The 20,319-nt window shown below is 31.9% G+C and overlaps 1 protein-coding gene across 1 annotated transcript in view; it reads left to right on the forward strand.

Moving 5' to 3' along the window:
* Positions 1-401: 401 nt before the first annotated feature.
* LOC136275152 (uncharacterized) overlaps positions 402-20,319 on the forward strand; it is a 36,156-nt gene continuing 16,238 nt past the window's right edge. The window contains exon 1 of the mRNA XM_066083482.1: positions 402-455. The gene's annotated coding sequence lies outside the window, so the exon portion shown is untranslated. The remainder of the gene's footprint in view (positions 456-20,319) is intronic.

Below are 20,319 nucleotides of genomic sequence, written 5' to 3' on the forward strand. Positions count from 1 at the left end.
TCAGAAGAGTTCAATTGAACGATGTTTAGCTATTTTGTACCACGACATAATGCTATCAACCCGGAACAAAATGGCGTTTCAAACGGATGTCACACATATTGTGACGATGTAGCCTTCCACCTTAACTTTTCACGTGGAAAGGACAGTAGAGTGGGCTTTGTAAATACACCCTTTGATGAAACACCGTGACCATGAATTTCGCTTTTCTTGTCTATTTTTTTTTTAGTAAAACAGGTAAAACTGCATATTTACCTGTACCTCTATATTCACTTATTCTTTTCCTTAGGTTTTATTGAAAATCAAATGCTTCACGTTCTTTTCGCCCCTGTCATATGATTGCACCCGAAGACAAAACAAAGCGGCATCTCGTCTGCTGTCTTGAAGTGTATATCGAAAGTGAAAGTAAACGAGACTTTCCGACCCCACACTGATACATCTGGAATTCCGACAAAATCGTAAGTGGATTTCAAAAACATATTTCTGTTTCATTTAGCAATTCGTTTTAATATTAGTTTATAACGACAAGTTGTTCAAAGCGTCAAAAAGGAAGCGTTTAAGAGAATTTAAGAATATCACTCCTGTTACTAACGTTAAAATTTTCTAAATGGCCTTGTGCAGTAATTTTTAGCTACAGCTAGCATTTGACATCGGTCATATATAACCTTTTAAGAATATAACTCTAATTTAGGTAACATCTTAAACTATCCATCTGCCTTTTCTATTATTAACATAAGTGGAATATTTTTAAAATTATGAAATTTCTACATTGCCATATAATGTTAGTTTCCTTTGTGTTGTTTTGGTTTTATATTTCATTTTAAACTACGGTTGTTCTTACTGAAAGCTTGAACGTTTGTAAGTCAACATGTAAGTCAACATTTTTGTCTATTTCTTTTGCTCAAAACATAATGATTAAGATATCAATCTATTACATTTACAAAGACTAATACTTTTACGGCTTCCCAAAAATTGCAATCGTTTATATTTTATCGTTTCTTTTTAAGATATCTCATTTTTAGTTTAAATTTTAGCGTATTGATGATTCATTGAGTATTTATTTTCTTATTTTACTGATGAAATAAAATGAACTTAAACTGGTTAAATAAAAAATGAAATGGAATAAAACAAAAATTTAGCTCGGGAAAATTTGACACAAAACAATTGACAATCCAATTACATTGAAATGGTTTTTAAAATAATCCTCACGTGTACCATTTCTTAAACTGTGTATGTGGAAAATATTTTAGCAGTCAAGGTCTTTACACATAAACTTTAAATGTCAGTTGTCAAAGGCTGACTCAACAATTTGATATCTCATATTTCTTTCTTTTTAAACCTAAAAATGTTTAAGGACCATCTTAATAGGGCTGAATTTTAGTTTTGAGATATAAGAAAACGACAAACGTTCTGGTCTAGTTGTTTTACCTGTGATTTTTTAAGTTTTGTTGGAAATACGATATATAGATGATTTAGTCATACATTTAAGGGCTTACAACAATTAACGCAAAATAGGGGAAGTCTTATAATATGATATTTAGTCATTATAACTTGCCAAAACTAACCAAAATCAAATGAATCTAACATTTGTTGTAGTATGGAAACCAATTATAACTTATAAGCAACCATCAAGCATTATTGCTGGATGTATTAAAAAAATCAATAGATTAACATATCAAGGATAACTGTATTTGTTGGAGAAAATATCAGATTACTTTATAACAAAATTCAGGCCACTGACAAACGCATATACAAGAACCAAAGTTGCAAATGTAAGTTGACTTTGTACAAACCATTTTTATAAATTCTTGTCACTTTTTATTTTTTTATTTTATTTTGTCTTAAAACTAAAAGAAAAAAAAGAAAAACATTGCATAATATATTGTAATTGTTACAGGGATAGATATCTATTGATTTTATGTATATTTTCAAATACAGAAAGGCCATAAAATATAATTGCAGAAAAAAAGCCTTTCAATACTACAGATTTCAGGAAACAGTATTCGATTTTATTCTATATCAGAGAAGAATATAGAATCTTTATTTAAAGAATCAAATATTCAGCTGTACAAAATTTAAGATGCAACCAAGCAAATCAAAGTACTGAAAGTACACATAGGAGTTGAACATGGCGAAAATTTAAAAGCGATACCACTCGGGGTGGGAAGTTTGGTTTGTTTGTTGATTAAGAATTTTACACTCATATGGAGACGCAACCACTTGCTGGTGAAATGTTGCATTTGTAACTATACTCGGCACAAGGGCCATTGAGTAGTGAGGGAATTTTTCGAGTCTCATCCGAAGGACCAGTATCCCTAAGGTCCTACATGGATTTAAATCGGCGACAGAAAGTTTAGTTGACTAAACATTATCATATTTTACAGTTAGATGTAGCAGATATTCATAGTATTGCACCAAACTTGAATTGTTTTAAAAGCATTTGAATATAATAATAGACTCTTGGACCACCATGCTTGCCTTATAAATCTAGTCCCGTTTTTGTTTTCAAATCTTCACTTTTATGAAAGAAAAGTGACAAAATATATGTGCAGTATGTTTCAACTAATCCGTCTTTTGCCTCACATCCAATATTTTTTTTTAAAACAAGAGACCAATTGGTCACATCCCTCAACGACAGCCATGATAAAATCAGTTTCATAGAATCATTATACAAAAACATCTGAACATTGTAGTAAAACAGATCCTGTATAAAAAGATTTCAAAATTGTCTTCAGATAGTCTTAAGGTAAACATTTAGCCCTTTCTGTAGCTGGTTATATTATATATAGTCATATTATTTATTAAGCATTGCATCCCAAGAAGATCAAGACCAACTATTCATAAATATATAAACAATTAAGAATCACCAAATGTCAAGAGTCTTGCAAATCAGTAATACATGTACCTTAAATAATAACATTTTAGGATTTTTTTTAGTAAATAAAATTTATTTAATAATTAAAACTTCAACTCTTCCCCACCTAATCATGGTCTCATTCTACTCCCGGGAGTCATTTAGTTTGAACAAACTTGAGTCTACACTACTTAAAAATGCTTCGATCGATGGTACCCTAACAACAAAACTTTATGATAAACGCAATGACTTCAATTTTTCTATAGTCAACTTTCCTTACTTATGTAGCAAAATACCTTCATCACCTGTATATAGTGTTTTTGTCTCTTAGTTCATTTGATATGCAAGGGTATGCTCTTCGTATGAACCACTTTTAAGACGAGGCAAACCGCTGACAAACAAGTTGATAAAACATGACTATCAACAATCTCGTTCGAAGTCATCTTTTCTTCAGTTTTATTGTCGATATAATGACCTGTCAGCAAATACAATCTTCAACTCTATCGTATGCTGACTGACGTTTTTAATACTAATTGTTAGACCATAATTAATCACCTAATAGTCCACGGACTTTTCCGGGGGTTTTCGATTACGACAAAGAGCATACCTCGGGTGTGACCGGTCAGCAGAAGATTGTAACTCCTCCATGGCACCTGATCCTACCTCTTATTTTGGTCTGTGTTTGCTCTGCTCCTTTTTTGTAATTTTTCTTTCGACTTTTGATTTTGAACGCTATTCGTTATCGTAACCTGTCATTCCACACAAGTTACAGTTTGTTTAGCCAAATTGTTTTTAAGATTTTCAAAGATTTTTCTTTATATAATACATGTCAAATTTCGACTTTCCATTGTTATCGCAGCCTTACCACAGGGATCATGATTTGAAGACTTTTTGAATCTTCACTACCCGAGGATGCTTCCACACAAATTCCAGCTTTTCCGGCCATATGGTTTTTTAGAAAAATATTTTTAAAGATCTTTCTGTACAATGTATTCTAATTGAAATATTCTATCCCCATTTCGGCACCACCTTTACCAGGGGATCATGATATGAAGAAACTTCAATACCTTGAATTTTTCAATAATTCTTAATTATTACTTTTTAAAGAAATATGGCCCTTTATTTGAACACACTAGAAAGCCCTTCCTTCGAGGGTGCTCTGTGTCAAGTTTGATTGAAATTGGCCCAGTGGTACTTGAGAAAAAAGATAATAAAAAAACAAGAGGCCCATGGGGCCACATCGCTCACCTGAGCAACAATGGCTTAATATGGGTGTTCAAAGGATATTGTGCCATATAACCCCTCGGCAGAAAAACAAAAAAAGAAAACCATAAAATAAACTGTATCCAAATTTTACACTTATTTTCCTACACCTTAGCTATGACATTATACCCTTATGAAATACCTTTTTTACCAAAAATAAGATCCTATGCAAGATAGAAAAGAAAATTTTGATAGGGGTACACTCTTAACTTCCAATTCTCTTCATATTAGTTCTGCGCCCTCACTTTATCAAACGATCAAATTATATATGAGAATATGCATATAGGTACATATTTATTTTCAACTACATTGTACTAGCTAGTTATTGTATTTTATTTAAAAAGATTCCTATATGTGAAAGAGGAAAAGTATACCTCAATGTGCTCAAATTAAAAACATTCAAATATTTAATTGGTCTTCCACATTATAAACGATTGTTGTTTACCATGCGTGAACTCGTGCTACGTGTTATAACCTTACTCACTGATCGATGAATACACTCAAATGAAAAATGTTGTCATGTAATATGTTAAAGAGCTATTACATGTATAATCAATGCATAGGCGTCGGAACTGGGTGCAAAGTTAGACATAGCTATACTCAAAATCTTTTTTTTTTGCTTGTCAATCTACCCCCCCCCCTCCCCCAATGAGCCTCAGATTGCAATGTATTGACAGGTTGACAGGCATATCGCTCTATTTTACTAAGGCCCACACTTTATTTTCATCTTTATTCAAAATCAACGTTAAAAAATGGCTACAAATCAAGATGATTTTCCGCTGAAATTATTTCTTAAGAATAGCAATATTAGATTTATCCCCGTAACAGTAATGTTTTAAACTGTTTTAAAGAGGTCGTTTTAATTTTATTGTGTCTGAAAAAACCATCAAAGTTGGTGTAGATTCATCGTATAAGGAGGGGGCCCCAAAAGGTGTTATAGAATATCATCCTTTTAATTTTTCTGTACAAGTATTTAACGTTTAGTGAGACATTTCTAGTGATAAATCAAAATTTTAGCGTCAATCGTAGAATTAAATGCAAGATACAGAACTCACAATTCTGCCTGGTTTGAGTCAATTTTCTGTTCACAAGAGTTAATTACATTCAACTTAAGATTGTTAAACTTGGTATTTCCTATTCAGAATGAACAAAAGCTTGACCTCAGTTCAGGGAGCAAAGCTCTGTTTCTTGCTTATAATTCGAAACTTGACTCAGCTGAAAATGATTAGTAAAGAGAAAATTGTAAATAAACAATTAAAACAGAAGAAACATGCACCAAAATGAAGAAAGGTCACATTTTTTTTTTCATAATAAACATATACCTATATATTTCTAGCAGCAAAAACAATCTCCGTTTAGACTGAAAATGCAGAGCATCTTAACAAAACACGTTGCATTATAATCAACCATAATGTAGAGATCGTACCGAATTACCAATAAAATGTATACCAGTAGTATTTACAATATGATATGCTGTTAGTGCATCAGATTATGCTAATTTTGCGCAGATAAAATATTAACTGTCTGATTTACCGAAGTCTATATTTGATTCGATACGTAAGAATCCCAAAATACAGGCAATATTTCCTCTCAAGTTAAAAAGCATAAACGAAATTCAAAACAACGTAAAACCAGAGAGAAAAGGTCACCGCATCGAAAGATTGAATCTGAATTGACTTCACGAAATTGGTACAAATATATTTAGCATGTTTCAAGTATTCCTTTGCATGTAAACTGTTGCACAACATGCAAAATCATCTTTGTCAGTTTGACCCGGTTGCCATGTGTCAACATTCAAACTTGGCTGCCTTATACACAATGAACTTTCGTTTTCGATATGGAATACCGAACCCGAAGTTATAAACTGATTGACAGCGATTATCTCTTTATTTTTATTTTTGTTAATTACTCAAAATTGAAACAGAGTTCGCCAATCATTTTTTTGCAATTTATGTTTTCCTTTCCATAAGGATAATTTATGCAAAATTACGTTGAATTTGACTCAATAGTTCTTGAGAAGAAGATTTTTTAAAATGCACCCCTTTTTCTACAGTTTTGAGGTTTTCTCCGTTTTAAATAAAGATAGGTCTTTCATTTCTGCAATTTATAATCACCTTTCTATAGGGATGCTTTGTGTCAAATTTGGTTGAAATTAGCGAAGTGATTTTAGAGAAGAAGTTCAAAATGTGAAAAGTTTACAGACCGACGTACGGACAGACAGACGGACAGACGGGCGACGGACAAAAGGTGATCATAAAAGCTCACTTGAGCTTTTAGCTCAGGTGAGCTAAAAGCATAAAAGTTAACGACTAAATATTATTCATGGCAAATCCATTTATTGCATTTTCTTGATTAGAAAGGATCACTTCTAGCAAGTGCAATATGTGAAAAGTTTGTAAACAGACGGGTAGTGGACAACAAATTATTAGAGAAGCTAGCATACTTGATCTTTCTGCGTAGGTAAGTTTAAATTGAAATTTAAACCACTGCATTTATTTAATGTTATACATGTATTGTAATCTAATGTGCACAATATGTATATTATTAAACCAATAGGCAAAATTGACATGGGGAGAATTAACCACCCATGTATATCAAACAGACATTGCAGTAGCTTTTCTGGTCAATTAAGCCAAAGGACATAAAAAAAGCATCGCGTTATTTCGCTTCATAAAAACTCACCCTGACGTTGAGGTGAGAATGATTTTATTACGATTTTTACATCGTTTTTAAAAGAAATCATAATGTTTTGGCAAACCAGAAATAAACATGTGTACATGCTGTTCCCTATTTTTCTGAAATTTGTTTTGTTTACCATCGATGCAAAAATGTGGGTTAAATAAACCCAAAACATTCCAACAAGCCAGGCAGAGCTTGTTGATTTCCGAGAGCCATGGCTTAGTGGCTGACAATGAAATAGACAGGCCTACGTCAAATTGCTATTTAACACAACTACCCAAAGTCCAAGTTCTTGTTAAAATGGTTCTATTTGTATCGAAACATGCCAAACATTACCTAGACATTGACTGTCAAAAATATATTTCTTTTATTCAATAAAATAACTGACAGCTTGAATGCCTTTTTATGGGTATAAGACGGTCATTTACCTCTGCATATGTGAATCATACGTGTGTGGTCATTGTTCATTGCAGGAAATACGTGGCTTATTTTATAGAAATTATACAATTGTAGAAAGAATTACAAAGTCAGACCAGTAAATCTGCTGGAGACAATCAAATGTTAAGCAAAGAGTATCACGCTTGGTTTTTTTTTTTTTTTTTTTGGGGGGGGGGGGGGGGGTTATTATCGAATGCAACATAAAAACCGTTTACCCATATGTAGGATTGAATAAATTTACTTTCTTTCGATATATTCTTTATACTGTTGTTTTGGACTAGAAATGAATATGACAAAGAAATACCGGTACATAAAGAGCAATGTATGAACATTTTATTCTCGATCAAGGCCAACATTCCTTCAATTAGCAACATCACTGATATTATGGTGTTTTAATGACCATAAACTGTAAATAAAATTAGAATATAAATCATTGAACTATCTGCTAAATAGACTGATATAAAATAAACTAGATGCTGCCATTAGACAGTAATACCCGCACCAAGTGTTTGCCCCTAAAAACACTGTTCTTTACCAGTTTAATTAAAAATGAAGGCCACATGCAAGCTCTGGTAATACAAATAAAATTATGAAAAATTTTAATTTTCATAGCTGAAGGATGAGATCCCTTCCCATATGATAATACACATGAGCAGCACTTTATGTAGAATTTGGGGTTGAACTGTTTGCAGTGATTTTTCAGATAATCAACAACCTTAACATTTCATGTCATAGAAAGTATAATGGTCTATATAATTATTACAAACAACATTAAAAATTAAATTATGCCCCCTCCCCGTTGTGATTGCCCGTTTTAGATTTGCTTCTGTGTGCCTACATGTACATCATCGTGTGCACAGACTTAGAGAAGGGATGGGAAAGAGGTGTCCAGACCTCCCCCCCCCCCATGAAAATTCATTTATATCAATAGTAAAATTACCAAAAATACACCTTGGACCCCAATGCTCTTACAGACATGTAAACGCTCTAATCCATTGCGCTTCAATGTTAGGTAATTTAGATATTTTGGGGGTAAATATTTAATTAATATTTATACATTATTGTTTATCTCAATAGAAAGTATACATCACAATATGCAGGTGTCCTGCACCACCATAAAGCTGTTATTTACCTAATAAAATAGTGCAAGGGGTAAAAATGCATGCATGTAACAAATAACTGATCTTTGTCTGAAGTAACGTACACAACACAGGCCTGCAGGTCTCATTAGCGGGTACTAGTTTTACCCAGCTCTTCGATTAGATGGTTTATGTATGCGTTTTCCATAAACAGAAAAGGATTAGTTAAGAACAGCGAAAGGAATTCATAATTGTGCTTTAATTGGATTTTCATTATGATGTTGACCAATATAGGTAAGCATAATACATGAAGTAGCAGTAGCACAATATAATGAGATGCCAGCATACATGTTTTACTTTCACTTTCTAAATGTGATCTCCCTTTGACAGCATACTGTATCATCATCTTTTGATATTTAAATAAGCTTATCATCGTTACATATCCTATCGCATTTGTAAAGTTTCTGTCATTTTAATTGCAAAAGTTATTTTTTTTTAATTTGTCAGACTTACGCAATTGAGTTGACCCCATATTGACACTGTATAAACAATTTCGTATTAAATTTGTATATTACATGTAAGTAAGTGTAGACACTTATCATTTGTATATGAGTTATAGTAGGAAGGAAGGAGTATTTCTTTCTTAATGTATTATAATGCATCAAATGCAATGTAGGTCTTGACCTTATGGGACTGTTTTGACCCCGAGAAACAGGAAAATGCAAAATACCTTCTACTGTCATTATGATGCATCAAATGGTGTAAAGTACATTAATAACCCCCGGGTGTTGTCTTTAACCCCCCCCCCTCCTTTATGAAATAGGAAATGATGATACACTGTATATTTTTTAACTTCTGAGATCCTCATCTCTAAACCTGCTCTTTGTGCAATTGCGCGTCAAATTGTATATAGGTTATGCCCCCTTGGAGACACTCTGACATTCTAGAACTAGAAATAATAAAGTATGTTTTCTCATTTATATGTAGTGTTTGATCCATGTGGGTAACTCCTAGCCTAATGATGACATGGCTTTGTTTAGGAGACTTTGCAATTGCCCCAAACAGGCAAATACACATGGATAGAACATTTTGTTTATAAATCTTAAAAATTTAATTAAGCAATTTCCAAAATGTTAATGTGCATCAGGAGAGAAAATGCTATCAAGAAATGATTTAAAATTTGCTATTGTACACATGTAAGAATATATCAAGAAGACTGAATCTTTATAACCAGGTTAGATTGAGGGGGGGGGGGTGACGTGGAGTATAAACGTTTATAATTTGAATCATTTAGTGTTATTGATTTTAACTTGTCAATGAATATAAGTTATTGATCCCAAGGTAGAAATATGACCTCTGATCATATCTCAATAAATCATTTGTCAATTATGCAAGGTGTAATGTACTTTTTTTAAGAATAACATTTTTTACAAGTTTATAAAAGTTTTTAAACACCCAAATTATATTTTGATTTTGATAGATCATTCGACAATTAAGGGGGGAGAACAGTTTATATTTTTAGTTTGTTTGGGGGTGGGGGTTCCAAGTCATATATTTGACAATTTTTTGATGTAATTTAAAATAAGACTAAGCCATATACTATAGTCATGAACATGAATAGTATAGAACAAAACACAAACTAATACATGTATATATACATAGGAAGTATTACAAAACATAGATGATTGATCTATATCTGGGTTCTTAAATTGAATCATATATCATGTACATATTATATTATTGTTTCTTTGTTCAAGGCATTTCAGATGGTATGTAGGTCATGATCCCAAGTGCTCTTCCTGAAATTATCAAATATCATAAAAACCATTTAGATCCTCACCTAAATCCAAAGATATTATTCCTCCTTAGGTCATGGCGCATCTGATCATCAAATCGTTATGGGTCATCCTGACCCCCTTAGAATCAGAAAGTGTCAATCATCTTTAAATTATTGATGTTTGATGATCCTATCCCTCTTTAATCTTAATTATTAAGTCTCCCGAATGAAATTTGAAGACTTATTATTTTTGTACGGTTCTTAATACATGTATTATTATTCTTCGACTTCTTCTTTTTCTTCTTTCCCGCTCTGATTTCGTTTCTCAGAGATGGCTTAACAGAATTGTACAAAACTCTAGGATATGATAGGCCTGCATATCAAGTTGTGCACCCTGGTTTGATTTTTCTCATTTTGGGTTAGACAACCACTTTTCGGGGGGGGGGGGGGGGTCAAAAGGGTGTGGGGTCTAACATTGAACCTTGTAGGAAGAATCGTAGACTCTATTGTAAATGGTAACTTGAAAACGGACAAAGATAATACATTGTAATATAGGGTTTTCATAATCATATATTGACTGTTACAGGCAGGGATGGGGTAATGGTAATTTGTAACGGTAATTGAGTGTAATTAATTACAAATTTTGATGTAATTAAAAGTAATGTGTAATTGGCCATATTTCCAATTACATGTAATGGTAATTTAATTAATTACTTTCAAAAAAGATATGTAATTCCAATTACTTTTCAATTACTTTCAATTACACACTGATGTACATATAAATATGAAGCTATCCACTACCCATTGTTCCCCACACTATCAATGGTACAAGGTCAAGATAAGAAGAGTAGTTAAAAAGTATTGAACTATTGTTATATTATATATATCATGCTAAATATTTTTATTTTAAATTTATGGCAAAATTAATAGCAGAGGGATATTACATCTTAATCATGTTTCCCAAATTTATATAAGTACATGAATTTGATGATTTGCTTGATTTTATTTTTCTAAAAAAATACTTGTTTCCCTTCTCATTAGAATAATTAGTCTGTCAATTATCATTGATTTAGTTTTAAAAAAAAAACACTGTTTAATTCACAAACAAAATCAGTGTTACCTAAATTGTATAAATTCACTTTGAGGTCATGCATGCTTTGTAATTGATAGCCTAAAATACCAGGAGCTAAAATGCATGGCTTAAAATGGGTGATGCCTAACATGTCTACAGGGTGTGTTCCCTTATTGCAAACATTTGATAATTACATTTTGGTACAGAACAACATGTGTGAATTGTGTTTCGATAACAGTTATAGTCTGCCCTCTACCTGAGATTAGCCTGTATTTTGGCATTGTATTAATAAAGAAAAAATAATGGATAAAAATTCAAATGAGAAAGTTTTCATATAACAGTTTTGCATGCAGGAAATACTTAAGTTGACATTATAGGGGTAGGTTAGGGAATACGACTTTCAAGTTTTTATTGAATATCAAGGTGGTATTGGACACCTTTATATTGTTACTACCGGTACCTGCGTTTTGAAATAAACAAAACAACCATATATGTTTTCTTTCCCAAAAAATTGTTACTTAATATCAGAGTACAAGTTATATATTGCAAATTCTCAAACAGTGAAAGTATTTTGACTTTTGACACAATTTTATTCACATAATTATGGACATACCTCCTTAAATGTTTGTGTTGTAGATAAATCATGGTTTTAGTAAAATTTGATGAAAATGTAATTTGTAATTTAATTAATTACATCTGCAAAGTAATGGTAATTTAATTAATTACTTTTGAAAACTCTTGAAATGGTAATGGTAATTTTATTGAAGAATTTAAGCAAGTTATTGTAATTTAATTAATTACTTTCCATTGTAATTGGCCCCATCCCTGGTTAAAGGCAATATATAGGGTTTATTAGATCTCACCCCTGGGGTCATCCCCACCTCCAAGGAATTTTAAATTACCATATATCTCAGAAATATATAATCATGACCCCTAAACCATAAATTTTCATGTTTCTCATGTCAAGGGGCATCAAATGTTATTTAGGTCATGGGCCCCGTGGGTGGTCCTGACCCCCTCGAACAGCAAGTCCCTTAATATCTTCAAAACAGTTGAGATCCCCACCCTTAAACCATATATATTCTTGTTCCTTGTGTCAAGGGGCATCAAACAGTATGTAGGTCATGTGCCCCGGGAACGGTCGTGATCCCCCTCGGACAGGAAGTGCACAAATATCTCGAAAACGGTTGATCGCCACCCCTTTACCATATATTCTTGATCCTTAAAAGGCATCAAAAGGTATGTAGGTAATGGGCCTGAGGGTTAAATTTTATTTTTCAAAACCGTAATGCACATCTATGAAACAGTTCCTATCATATCCCAATATATGATGTGTTTATCCATTAAATCATAAAAGGAGTTCTATGATCTCTGTTTTTTGGAGTGATAAACGTCAATTGTCTGCTACTTTTTGACTCCCTGGATAAAATTTAAATTTTTAAAACCTTACTGCACATCTATAAAACAGTCCCTATCATATCCCAAGATATGATTTGTCTATCCATTAAATAATATGAGGAGCTCTTGGATCTATGTTTTTTTTTTGTTTTTTTTTTTATAAACGTCAATTTTCTACTACTATTTGACTCCCTGGATGAAATTTAAATTTTTAAAACCTTATTGCACATCTTTAGGAGAGCCCCAATTATATTCCAAGAGATGACATAGCTACTCCAAAAGTTGTAAGAGGAGTTCTGGGAACCATACTTTTTTGCAAAATAACGTCATTTTTTGTTGCCCACTGATCCCCATAATAAAAAAAAAATCTGGAACCTGATCACACTTCAATATGACACCCCCAATCATATTCTAGAAGATCATTTGGCTACTGCAAAAAAAAATGACGTTTTTGAAACCAGTTTTTTGGTAAAAAAAAAAAAAAAAAAAAAGGAAGTCATGTTTCAGCGATTAAATGACCCCCAGGACAAAATTGAAAATTCCGAAACCTTATAACGCATCCATAGGATACCCTAAAACATATTCCAAGAGATGATTTGTCTACTGTTGAAAATGTAGGAGGAGTTCGAGGTAGAAGGTTTTTTGTGAAAAAACGTCATATTTTACCAATTATTTGACCCCCAGGACTAACAGAGAATTTTTGAAACCTTTTTACAAAACAACATGATACCCCAAATCAAACTCTAAGAGTTCAGTTTGCTGGTTTATAAGATGTAAGATTAGTTTGAGAAAGTATAAGTGACAGACGGACGGAACAGGGTTACTACAATATACTCGAACTTTCTTTAAAAAGTGCAGGTATAACAAGTTCAATGGTAAATTGGAGTACATTTGTACATACTACTAACCACAAACAGCATGAAATTACTAATTTCTTATCGGAGTTATCTTTCTATAATTGGCTTATTTTTATATTCATTGGGACCGGTTTTAGATATGAACTTGTTAAGAGGTCAGCGATATTCGATTAGGCGTAACAAGTATGTAATATACTAACTAGATTTTATTGGTAAATCTTGGTAAAATTATAACCCACTTTTTTTTTACCAATCCTGGGGATCCAGGAGGGGTTTACTGTTCAAAATAAGCACCTTTCTATTATATAAAAAGAACTATTATAAAAAGAGCATAAGCTTAGTCTGGACTAAATTAGGGACTAAACCTCAAAACCAGACTAATTTGCGTTTTACAAAAAGGCGGAAACTTAGTCGGGAATAAATATGGGTTTAAATCTATGACTACTAATGGGAAGGCGTAAGTCATTAGTCTGCACACAAAATGGGGAGTGTTTTGTTTCTAAGGCAAAACAAAAAGAGAATTATAATTTTGGGTTTGTTTTACGTGTTATTAAGGAAAATATTCACATTTATCGAAATATTTGTACTTGTATAACTGAATAAAGGTACCTTGACAAAAATACCTTTTATTAGAGAACTGTTCCTATTTCTAAATAAATTAAAATTAAAACAATTTGATAAATAATGCGCTTAAATCGTTTAACGTATGTAATATACATTACTACTCGTTATTAAAATTTAGATTTTTAAATATACCTCAAACATGAATAATTAAAGATGGGTATACCCCGATAATTGATATAAACACGCAAATTTTAAAAATGATATAATTCTAAATTAAACATGCATTCCACGACAACAACAATAATAAAGTACGGATAGATTATTGATTTTTAAATCAATACACAGTAATCATAGACTAGATTTTATTTTGAATACCTTTAAAGCTAACATTGTTCAACTAAGCCTATATTTTATCTTCACATCATATGAAAAAGTACCACATGTATGTTTTAGACGCAGTCTGAGACCAATTTAATGTTACTAATCAACTTTAAACCTATGGAACGAAACTGATTTCAAAATATTGAATACACTCCTTTAAAAAGGAGCAACTCAAAACACTTAGAAATGTAATCTGTGTTTGAGTGTGGTTGTGTGTTCCTTATTTTTATTACTTACCATTTTACAACACGTATGCATTCTCATTCTCAGTTTTTCCACCTGGTACACGTATCTTTAGAAAACCGTTTGAAAGCTACATTTTTTTTCAAATGTTTATTAACTAGCATTTCGATACAATCCAATTTCATTTGTCAAAAGTATATTTTAGAATGCAAAGTTTGTATCAATTTTAGACCTATTGACAAGCGTTTGTTAAAGTGCTTGAAGATTCTAAAATTTTACGCGCACGCCTCATTGAATTTTTTGGAAATAAAATTCATAAATCTTAGTAATTCAAAGATTGATTATTCAATTGCCTTCATATTTAAAATCGATTGTAATTCTAGTTCACTATCAATGATCTTCTTTATTTATTTGTACTCATTTAATTCAATTGAGCTGTAATTACTTGTTGTCATGTTATGGACTTGCAAGACGCTGTTTTAGCAGTTTCACAACAGTGTACATTTTTTTTTACAAATTTAATTAGCTTGTCATACTTATTATACAATCAATTGTATACCCTAAATAGCCCAAAGCAGATAGAGAAAAATATGTAAGACTCATATATACTTGTTAAAACCGAAAAGACCCTAAATATCGTATTTGGAGCTAGGGCATTGGGTTTTTTAGATGCCTTTTTCGTTAAACTTTTACAAACCTGCTATTCTTCAGATGTTCTTCAAAAAGGGAGTTTTTTTTTAGATTATTGCATTTATATCTATATTTTGATAAATATACTGTATGCAGGATTATTTTCGCTCCATGTAATTTTCGCCCTTCTTCACTTGAACGCTGTTTCGGTCTGTAGTGAATTCGCCAGACACAGTTGTATTAATAGTTACTTAATATTAGACATTGAAAATCGCCAAGTCTTAAATTAGCCACTGACAACGGAAATGGAATGGTTGAACATTAATCTGGGGCCAATAGTTCCCTGCATACAGAAAAAAAACCCCAAAACATTCAATTGATTAAACCAAAAGCAGGAAAGGGACATGGGAAGACCCCGGTCTCAAATGTTGATAATTCCCGTGTGGTTATTTATAGGCAATATCTTTCAAAACTTGTATCATTCTAATCGCAGAATATCAAGAATTTTGTCCATTTCATTGTCTTGATTTTTACAATATTGGAACAGATGATGGAACTTTTCTCCCTTTCCTTCTGTAGACTTGGACACAATTTATATACATGTTATTTATACGGTGGAAATTTTCGATTTCAGTAGGTTGCTGTTTAAATCATCACCATATTTTTTATTATAAATAATTTGGTGATGTGATAAAAAAGTATCAAGCCTTCTCACAGCATCTGAAAGTGTCTAAATATCTATATGAAACATGACTCTGAGTCATTCTGCACACGTCTGCGGGCATTTGTTCTTTATTGTGCCCCTGTATTCTATACTTAAATATTTTCAATTTTACACGAATGGTGGAATAAATTTCTATGCATTGATTCGTTAATATTTGCACAATTGTGTTTCAATATCGTCTGAAATGCATTTTTTAAATTTCAAATAAAATGTTTCAAGATGCTTGTGAAGATAGCCTTTATAATGTTGTTTTAGATCAGTTAAAAAGTTGAATTAAAACCTGACTCCCTTTGTATGTGCAAGTTCAAGGTCAACTAGGCATTTGTCACAAACATTGGTGTGATTTAGTTTTTTACACTGAAATAGGCTTCGTTGTTGATCTTATATATTTTGATGAACTTTTCTACAAGGAAATTGTCGCAAAGTTGATTTCTTTTTTTGAAAAGTACCTATTTAAAGCAGTCAGACAATCTTCGAACATATATCAATGACTATAAAGATCATATGCTCTAGTCATGAATGTAGATCATAACACAGTTTCTTACTCAAATGAAAAAAAAAGTTTTATTCAACTTTGTCAAAATAATTTTAACGAACTTATATTGAATAATATATTGAATGCTGTTCACTGTTACAACAATCGTGAACACAATAAAAGATGTTCTGCACAAAATATTGTTATTGATTCTAATTTAAACAGACTACGTTTTTGTTGTGTGAAAAACATTAATAACTAGAATGATTGGGCAGCAAGCATTGTGACTGACAGCACAATATTATACCTGGGCAATAATTAAACTTCAAGAAAAGACTAATCAAGAGGGATAGATATATAAACATTCAGTACATGTAACGAGGTTAAATGTATTGTAGTTGTTACTTTTAATTTACTTTTTTACATTCAGTTAAATAATATGGAGACTATAATGTTCACAATCAGTCAGCCATGCAGTTATGCCGGCTTTTCACAATTACCGATCATAAAAAGTATTACATAACTTTTTCAATTACCACAAACATAATAGCAATACTTTTTGTCAAAATATATTTCCATTTTAAAAAGTTAATACTGTGATTAAATCAAAGTACTGAAGAACTGACGGGAGTTGATTTTGTCGATGTTTTTTAATCTTAAAATCAATGATATGTTATTTTGCATGACAAGTACATGTAGTTTCTAATTTGTATTTGAATTACGCACATTTTTATATTAATATGAATTTTTGGACTTTTTCGACAATAATGTCGAGAAACCCCCATATGAATCATGTTAAATAATATTTAGAGTGAAATTAATTCAATCAAACTATGTATCAGTAATACAAAATATTTCTCGAAAATTGTTTGGATCCAAGCAATGTTGAACTCTAGTCTCGTTCAACCAAACGCTCGGCTGACACCGTAAATCTCTGACAAGCATTTACGGAGACAGCCGAGCGTCGAGTTGAACGAGACTATATTGAACTCTAGCGTAGGAATACATACGACAACAAAAAATATTTAAATTGTTCGTACCATTTAAAATCTGACTATTTTCAAGGTATTTATAAATAAGTTTCCTTGAAAAACAATGCTTTAGCATACATTGCATCGAATTCATCAATCATTTTCAAGAACTAAGTCTTGTCAGCAGCAATGATTTGTGCTGAGGTTCAAACACCGTTTCACTTTCGGTTTGTCTGAGTGACTGCATAGGAGAGTTGATTAAAATCAATTCCCAAAAATCATAATTTTGATTGCAAGATAATTTCTTAAATCACAACAGTTTTGAAGATCATAAAGAAATTTAGTTCACAAAATCTTTAAAACATCTAAAGAACATTGAAATGAAGTTATTTCTTGAGCAAAGGCTTTTGAATATTGCAAAGAAATGCGCAGATGACACGCATTTGATCAGCTAGGTGTTTAACATTTATTGGCATAGTAAATGACACATATGAAATGGTTTTTAATCTTCCTACAAGCCTCCTTACATAAATATTGCATTTTGCAATGTTCCGTGTTCTAACTATTTCGGAGGCAGACAAGAGCTTACATCTACCTCAATAACATTTCTTTGTAAAAGGTGGAATGATAAGCTTAGCTCTACGATCTTGTAGCAGATATCTTATCAGAAAACCTCTGTCGGCCATCACCTCATCCCCAGGCTGTAAGTTCAACAGGAAACCTCTTTCCTTGGTTACGTATCGGTCAGAAACATTTACACACAACAACTTTGACGCAAATGTAAATGCACCTGATAGTGACCCACCTACTAAAGCTTTCTAAGTATTCTGTTGATTGTTTGAACAATAGGTTTGGGACTGAGCTGTTGGAATCCGTGGTTTTCCAATTAAAAATTCAGTACAATGAATGATGCAATTTGCATTTGGAAATTTAGGTTAGAAAGATAAAGGCGTGATTTTTTTAATAATGTTTGTTGAACGCCACTTCAGTTTAGGTTTGAAGACGGTATACATAAAATAGATCAATGTTTTGAAAACTTGAGAACTTGACACACTAAACATATCTGCCATGGCAAAAGTGGCAAGGGCAAGACGCTCTTTGTACGAGAAACGTTTTTGGAATTCGACAATGATTTTTATATACTTGTGAGAGATTTTAATCTTGCACTGAATCCTGTTATAAATACTCTGAATTACCGTTCAGTGAATAGCCTAAAAGCATGGGAAAATTATAAGATGTTATGGATGACTTACATCTTTTTAGAATTTTAAACCCTGATAAAAGGGTATATACTTGGCGTAAAACACTTTTGAAACAAGGGCGTTTAGACCATATTTTAATATCTGAAAGTCTTTCAAATTCTGTGAAATCTTACTCGATAAATCCTGGTTATAGATCAGATCACTCCATTGAAACATCACAAAACATTGCAAACAATACCTGGTAACAGACATTGAGGATACAAAAAATAGTTTATTTTTAGATGTTCTATTCATGGAAAATAGAGGTATTACAATTTCATATTACACATTTAAGAAAAGGGAAAGAGTAAATAAAGAAATGTCATTACTTGAAGAAATATATAAATTAGAGTCTGAGGAATATATTAATTTACATGCAATTGAAGAAAAGAGATCATTACTAGAAAACGTAAGGAAAGAAAAGATGGTAGGGCATATGATTAAAGGTAAAGCTAGATGGGTTGAGGAGGGAGAAAAGCCTACCAGATATTTTTGTAGCCTGGAAAATCAAAATTATATTAATAAAACTATCAAAAAATTAGAACAAGAGGTGGTCTGATCTATGACCAGGCAGAAATTTTTATTCACGATATTATGCAAATCCATATTCCAAAGTTAAATGACTGTCTCTCAGAATCCTTGAACAGAAATAAATTTGAAAATGAAATTTATGAAGTCTTAAAAAACATGAAAAACAATAAATCCCCAAGTAACGATGGATATACTGTCAAGTTATTTAAATTCTTTTTGGTTGACCTAAAGAAATTTATCCTAAAGTCAATTTATTGTATTTTCGCCAAGAAATAACTTCTTATTTCTCAACGTTTGGGAATTATATCATGTTTGCCGGTGGGAGATAAACCTAGACAGTTTTTAAAAAATTACCAATTGCACTTTTGAATGTTATATATAAACTTATTTCAGGTTGTCTTAGTTCAAGAATTAAATTTACTTTGTATTATCTGATTTCTGACACTCAGACAGGCTTTTTAAAGGAAGATACGTTGAAGAAAATACCAGATTTATATATGATTTAATGCATTTAACTGAACTTTAGAAAATACTAGGACTACGAGTGCTAACAGATTTTGAAAAAGCCTTAGATTCAATTTCTTAAATTTACAAAGTTTTATTCGCAAAGTCTTGAGATTTTACGGTTTTGGTGAATACATTATTCAATGAGTTAAGAAACTTAATACTGCAGTTTTACAAAGTGAAGCCCTGTGTATCTTTGAACATTTTTCATTATTTTTTGTGACCTTCTGTATAAACATCTCTCATCTGCTCAGGATCATCCAATTTGACTGTCTTTTCCTCGAAGGTTTTTAATATCTGAATCATTCATTGAGGTCTGTACTCATATCTCTCTTGTCAATACATCACTGTGCAAACTGTCACTAACATAACAGTGATCTACATCTACCGTAGTACTTACTGTTGTAGAGGTGCAAGAGTTTTATAATGACACGAAAGATAAATCAATAAAAAGCTAATTTTCTGGTGAAATAAAAATCAAACTAATTTTACCTGTGGAAGACAGTGATCTAACTGTCGGACAATCGATGACCTCAACTTCATGGCTTACTGGCCAGCTTCCATCCACCCCCCCCCCCCTTCTCTCAAGTAACAGCAGCGAATAAATCATTATGCATCTGCATACGATAAAAAAAAGTTTAAAAAGAAAATAATAAATATTAATGATAATCAATAAAAATGTAGATAAATTCAAAGTAATT

This window comes from Magallana gigas, chromosome 4 (assembly GCF_963853765.1).
Source record: "Magallana gigas chromosome 4, xbMagGiga1.1, whole genome shotgun sequence".
In the NCBI taxonomy this organism is placed as follows: Eukaryota; Metazoa; Mollusca; class Bivalvia; order Ostreida; family Ostreidae; genus Magallana; species Magallana gigas.